Here is a 7,735-nt window from a genome sequence, read left to right on the forward strand (position 1 = left end):
TTCTAGTTTATAAAACATTCCTGTTTTTTTATTAGCATTTCTTGGATGGTTCATGAAATACTCTTGTGTCTCCATTTTCTCTCTAAAATAGAGATAGCATCCAACTTAGGGTTGTTTGGGGATTAGATGGATTGATGAAAGTAGAGCACCTAAAATGGCCTCTCCCATAGTAGAAACACGGTGTGTATGTGTTCTTTCCCTTTCCCCTGCTCCCCAGTGGTAAGTTGGACTGGCTGACTACATTAAGAAAGCAAATGGCATTTGTGGCAGCCCCATTCAGGACTTGAGCACTTGAGTTGTTAAGATGATTTGATTATTGGTTTTAGTGTTTTATGATTTATGTCACAAGAGCTACCTGAGCTATTGGTCTGGAGCTCTCAGCAACAGTTGTTTTATTCCTTGAGATAAGTTGGACCAAGTTTGTTTTCTAAGCACAGAGATCGGAAGCTCTGCTCTACCTAGTCTTTCAGTCTTAGACCCTTGGGACTCTGACTCTTCTCTCAGGACATGTGGATTTCTTCCAGACACTGCATTCACTCAGCTCTATTTAATGAAACCCTGTTGTGTTCTGGGCCCTGTCCAGACTCTGAAGACACAGCAAAGGAGAGAACACATCCTTTCATGGAGAATGTATTCCAGTGAACCTAGGAGAAAGGAGGTAAAAAAGAAGAATGACTTTCTTGTTCTTTGTAGTAAGCCAGGGTCATGAGATAGATTTGATCAGCTGGTAATGAGCAGAATCTTCACTTCTGAGCCAAAGCATTTATTTTCTGGTGCAAGTCTCTAGTACTCTCCTTTCCTGCCTTAATCATGGAAGCACATATATAGCTAGAGGAGCCACAAGATCAAAGCCATCAGGAATGCTGAGTCCCTGCAAAGAGGTCAGCTATTCTGAAGTCCCCAGACCCATAACGTACTTTGTTGGAATGAGAAATAAATGTTATGTTAAAGCATGGACATGCTGGTGCCATGTGTTTCTGCAGCATAACACAGCCTGTTTTAATAGAACATAGAAAAGAGCAGTTGGAGGTGGCTACACTTATAGAACTCAAAAGAATTTCCCTTTTCATTTCACCTGACTTTGGTCCTATAAGAGACCTAGCTTCTCCTAGATGCTTTGCAGCTAATGCAATTCCAGTAGAAACACTTAGGCACTCAAGACTAGATTATAGGGAAGAAAGACATTGCTAACTGGGACAAATCAAGGGGAAATTAGTGGTTCAAGTGGACAAGGCAACCTTCCCTTCCTCCTTGTTTTGTTTCCCTGTCCACCACCCCTCCCTTGCACCTTACCTGTTGATAGGAGAGGTTGTGTTCCCATTCTTCATGTGAGTGCAGTAGATTTCATAGTATGGTTTGGCACCTACTTCTGTTATACTTACTGTCAGTTGTGCCTCAGAAAACAGAAGAGATGTAGGGCAAAAGCACATTTCCTCAGACTGATGTAGAGAGGAAGGTGGCTGCTCTGGGCTAAGGGGTGAGAGTTGGAGAGTTGAGCAGGAAATCAGGAGTAGGACAGTTGTAGTTCTCCAGTGAGAAAGTCCTGGCTTAGACTGTCGTGATCAACACAATGTCCCACAATATCTTAGGCTTGAAATTTGGAGTGGAATTTGGAAGAAAGGTTTTTTGAAGCTTTGCTTGAAACTGAAATATGAGAGCTCTAGGTTTAGTCTTAAACATTAAGCACTAAAATTCTAATGAATATGTCCTCCATAAATAGCCAGATGATTTCCAGGACAAATCAGATGGTGCCTTATTCTCGTTTGTTTAGACAGCAGTCTTAACAAAGTTATTTCTGAGAACTGTGTCATTTTTTTTAGTCTAGACTGCCTTCCTCTCTCCCTACTAGTCCAAGTGGTCAAAGTGCTAGATGTAGAGGCCTTGCCTTGAGCATGCTGTCCAGAAACTTGAATTGATCTTAGGAACTTTACATCTTTAACTGTAAGGGAAGGATAGGAGGGCTTAGATCAAACCTCAAAATGAAAACTCCTATGGTTTCTTACCAGCTTTTGACTGGGTTCTGAAGTGAGAAGCCTTGGAGATTTGCCCACACTGTTTTCTAGTGTTCTTCCCAGTAAGACTACATCTAAATAGCTATAGAGTGGATCCAAAATGTCCCCCAAAGGTGCATGTGTTAAAGGCTTAGTTCCCAGCTTGGTGCTCTTGGGAGACAGTGGAAGCTTTAAGAGGTAGAACTTAGTGGTGTTTAGGTTGCTGGGGGCATGCCCTTGATGAGGATAGTGGAACCCCATCTCCTTCCTCTTTTCTTTTTGCTCCCATCACAGTGTGCTCCCTTGCCACACAACTAATCATGGACTGTAATCTCAAATTGTGAGCCAAAATGAACTTTTTAAAGTTGATTGTCTCAGGTATTATAGTAATAGAAAGCTGACACATAAGTATAAAATCTTATAGTTTCTTGTGTAGGTTCACTGGGGAGCAAGGATGGGCTATTGTTTGAAGCATCTACAAAACATACGATATGCTTAGGTTTCCTTCATGTATGAATCCTCCAGTGGGCAATGCTATGGGGATTAAAAATATTTTCAGCAGTCAAGATTCCAGTTCATGATTCCAGTCCATGGCATAGGCATCCATTAGACTATTAAAAAGTAGAAGCTTCAGGTCCCCTTGCTAAATATTGCTGGTGAGGTAGAACTACAAGCTGCACACCCTCCTTCCAGGAAATAACAGAACTTGCTCTTGCAAGGGCCTACCCAGGATTCACTCCTCCAAGATCAAAGGAAACAGTTCTGTTTAGCATCTTCTGTGCCTAGTGGAAAATACTAGTGTTTTAAGAAGAACAGTCTTGATACCTTCCAGCACTTGCCATGGGAAAGAGTAGTTTGAAAACAGGATTGCAATATGGTACTTTCACAAAACTGTCAACCTCAGAATCTTTGAAATTCAAAGTTTTTCTCATCTACTGTTCCCAGGAGGAGCAAAGAGTAGGGATCTCTCATCTCTTTGAAAGAGCACCTGTAAGGCAGACAAGTGGCAGGAAGTGGTTGCCTTTGAATATGAGAAGATGCAGAGAAGGTGCAGGTAGAAATTGAGGTTTCCTGGTTCACAGTTCAGATAAAGTTCCTTTGAATAGAAGATCCCTAGGAAGAACTCCAATTCTTGTCCATGCATGTGTGGAACAGGCTTTAGGAGTCATGGCTCCTGTCTGACTCCTCAATAGCCATTCTTCCCCATGAGCATTTAGTCAGCCTCCCAGTGTTCCATCCTGCCATGACCCTGACCATTTATACCAGTTCTCATCATCTCAGAGCAGGGCAATGGCATCCCAGAGAGTGCAGTCATTCTCAATGAAATTCTGATCTCTCTCCTGTCTCCTCAAGAGCCAGGAATGGTTTATCACTGGCCTCTATTGTTCTTAGAACTCCATTCTTAGCAAGAAAGCACCTAGTTTCTCATCATTAAGTAGTAGTATTTGTTGATTTCCCCCAGCCAGGGGTGCTCTACCGCTGAGCCATATCCCTAGCCCCAGCCCCCTTTTTTGAGATAGGACCTTGCTAAGTTGCCAAGACTGGAAGACTGGCCTGGAACTTGCAATCTTCCTACTCCAGTCTCCTGAGTAGCTGGCATTACAGGCATCCACCATACCTGACTGATTTTAAACAAGTTTTTAAGCAAGTTGAGGAAGTTCCCCCTCTATTTTTACTTTGCTGAGAGTTTTTATCATGAATAGGATTGAATTTTGTCAAATCCTATCTACATCTATTGACATGATCATGTGATTTTTCCTTAGTTTGCTCATATGATGGATTATATTCATTGATTTTCAGATCTTGAATCATCCCTTGCATACCTGAAATAAATCCTGTTGTATTTTCTTCTAATTTGGTCTTGAAGTCTCTCTGGAAAGGGACTATAAACTCTAGCCCTTCCCCGTTAGGACACAGATGTTTACAGAGCCCTCCATGGAATACTTTTTTATCCTGGTGGATGACCTAATGCCTCAGGTCCTAACGATGACTAGGTGTTCCAGTTTATTCTTACCAAGGTAGCCACTCTCTAGGAGATCCCTGACTGGGAAAGAAAGTATCAGGAGCATCAGTCATGTAAGACAGGAAGCAATGCAGCAAAACACATAATAGGAGCAGTTTTATTACTTACAGATCACAGAGAAAAGAGGGCAGCATGCCTCACAGGACTGATGGGAAGTGGGGAGTCATCTGAGACACATTCATTCAGCAAGTGGAGAGAAAGAACCTGTACACTTGGGTACTTTGGGAGTCCATCTACCTAGGCAGGTTTCCTGTAGAAGTTCTAATGGGTAGGTTTAGGGCAAGCAGACACAAGTTCTACAGAGGCATGCTATGACTGAGAGGGGATTAGTGTGGCATGCACAGTCCATGTGAAGCATGGGATTCAGTGGAGCAAGTCAAGTAGGTTGTCTCTAGCTACTCCATAGGGAGGCAGTTCTAGATCCACATTGGGATGCTGGGAGGTAAGTAGAAAACTAGAAACTGTCAAGGGTGACTAAGCCCTGCTTTTGGCATGAGAAAAATTAAACATTGACAACAGGTGCCAAGGTCACGTAAAATTATAAGAATTTACAACCCTACTTGATCATGATATATAATTTTTATTTCATTGTTGAACTTGATTTGCTAGTACTTTGTTAAGGATTTTTGCATCCATGTTCATGAGAAATATGGCATTTTTTAATGTAATATCTGGCTCTAGTATTAGAGTTATGATCACAGGATCATAGAGGCATTCCCTCTGCTTCTGTGTTCTGGAAGAGATTGTAGAGAATTGGCATATTTGCTGCCTTAAATGATTGATAGACTGCCATCTGGTCCTGGTGCTTTGTGTTTGGGAAGTTTATTAATTACTGATCCGGTTTCTTTAATAAATACAGGCCTATTCAGATAGTCTGTTCCACAGGTAGTTTTAATGCCCTTCACAAAGATAAAACACACCAATTCCTATTTCATGTGATGACATTCTATTTCCTAAACCATTTCCTTGTTCATGAAACCACTGGGGAAAAGTTTTACTTTCTTAATTCAAAGTTGTACAAGAATCTTTTACATTGGCAACTTTGAGACCCCTTCAGTAGATTTATTTGAAATCTTTTTATCAGCTGTTATGAGGCAAAAGTGATTACCAAGACATGACATAGAATATGTGGCTGGGCACAGTGGTGCACACCTGTGATCCCAGAGGTGTGAGACGCTGAAGCAGGAGGATCACAAGTTCAAGGCCAGCCTCAGTAACTTGAACAAGGCCCTAAGCAACTTAGTGAGACCTTGTCTTGAAATAGAAAATGAAAAGGACTAGGGATATAGCTCAGTGGTAAAGCGCCTCTGGGTTCAGTCCCCAGTATCCTTACCCACCCACCCACCCTGGCATAAAAGAGAGACTGTGGCAAAGGCCCTTGAGTTGAGGAAAATACATTATGGTGCATTAGCTTCATGTTCTCAGACCATCTCAAGGGCTCACTCTACCAAATTGACTATGAAGTCATGAGAAAAGATACCTAACTAAACTGCACAATATTGTAATGAATTTCTCTCTGTATATTTGTGACACATATCAATACATATACAAATACACTTTGTGGATAGCTATATTTTATAGAGATAGATATCTTAAATGTATATATTTTAAAATATCCTTCTGAGACAAATAGCCATGGTAAGTGAGGAATGTTGTTATCTGTTCTGGGTATTAGTGATCACATCTATCTCCAAGGCATTGGAAAAATTTTATGTGGCAGGACCACATTCCACTGACCATAGCCCAGGACAGTCAGAACAAACCCAGCACTCACCTAAGATCATGGGATAGATACTCACTCCAAAATGGAGCACATTATACCCTCACTACCATTTTCTTCTGCACATTTTCTTGTCATTAAATTTCCACCTCTACAGACTATCCAGTCTGCTAGTCTGTGACCACAACTCCACATGAACATTGTATGTTTATAAAGTAGTGTTCAGTGACCTCTGTTCTATTCTACCAGAAACTTTATGCATGTGACATATTTTTTGACTGCCACTGAACACCCATTTCACTTTTCCTCTCTTTCAACAACTCACATTCCATTTGGGGTCTGGGAGGTTTCTGACCCTGGTTTCCAGAAGTGGAGAATGTGACCATAACTAAGTTATTAAGAGAAGGAGTCTACCTCTGGTTAGGTAATGGTTTAGGGTTAGGCATCTGACCTTAAGCCAACCCTTCTCAGAACTTTTATTGGAAATGCTAGAACAAATCCAGCTCTTTCCAGATGATACAGGTAACCCAACAGCTATTAGCAGTCTTCTTGAAACGATAATAGATACGAACTTTAGGATGAAACCAACATCATAAAAGGCAGAGCAGAATGATAGAAATTCAGGCCTTGGTACCATCATGGAGCTGTAGTTTCAAGTATCACCTGAGGCCTAAAACGGCTATGGACATTTCAGCTACATCAGTCTTCACCTTCCCTTCATTGTTAAAGCCAGTGTGAATTGGGGTTTCTTTTAATTATAACTGGAAGAGCCATAAAAGTATACAGTATTAAGATAATATGTCTAGGAGACAATTCTTTGATACATATCTAAAAGGTTTTTAATGGAAAATATCAAACATACATTAAAAATAGAATAGTATAATGAACACTGTAGGCTTCAAAAATTATGACCATCTTGCAATCTCATTTCATTTATCCCTTTCAGTTTTTTGTGTTTTGTTTGTAGTTGGTTGTTTGCTTAGTAGTATTTTAATGCAAACCTCAGACATGATAACATTTTCCTCATAAATAGTTTGATTCGTAAGAGATAAATACTTCTTAACAATCTCTGCCCTAAACCACCTTTGAGGAAAAAGTTTCCACTCAGCAGAGCCCTCTCTCCCACAGGAATTGGGTTAATTGAGAACAGGAGCTGCCTATCCCTCCCCCATATGGCCACCAAAACTTGACCAACAACTTCTCAAGATGACTTTATAACAGGACCCTCTTGGCCTTCTGCCTGGGGTATTCATTTATGAGAACACCAGGCATCCCAAATGTCTCATAATGAGGGTGGTACAGAAGGGATTCCAGCTCTCCATAATGATCACCAAAGCAACTTAATAACTGGAAACTACATGATCTATTGTAGCACTTTTAATGAGCCCCATAGTGATTTGTTAATTAAGAGTTCAGTGGCATAGGTTAATTGCTGGTTTCCTGGAAGCCCAAAGAACTAAATAATAATGATAATTACCTTCCAACATATGTGGAACAATTCCTCAGGAACTCAGAATAGTTTATTAAGTATTCAAGATATTAAAATGTCATCATAATTCACCTCCCTCTTAGCTTTCCTGTTTTGTCGTACGTCTTTTTAATTAGCATTTGACCATCACTTTTGGGTAACTTCTGAGAAGAAAAATGACCAAGAAATTTAACATTTCCATTCTCCTTTCTTCCCTGTTTGTTATTATGTATCCTCTTATTGAGGAATTTTTTCTCTCCTTTCCCTTAGTTTGTATCCTTTCCTTCCCTTCATCCTCTTCTCCCAATGCCCTGATAGTCAAGAAGTATGGTACAAACTATTTTGAAAGATATTTTATGGTTTATTAATGCTTGTCATATTTTATCATTTATCATTGAAACCTATTTAGCAACCAAGAGTTCTTTGCAATCAGAATTCCTTATGCTGTAAATTGCTGTTTATCACCTCTGCAGTTCCCAGATTGACTTTTCTGTTAAGCTGTTGACAAAAACTGTTCCTGCCTAAGGATGTTT

The sequence above is a fragment of the Sciurus vulgaris genome, assembly GCF_902686455.1.
Source record: "Sciurus vulgaris genome assembly, chromosome: 18".
NCBI classification, from domain to species: Eukaryota; Metazoa; Chordata; class Mammalia; order Rodentia; family Sciuridae; genus Sciurus; species Sciurus vulgaris.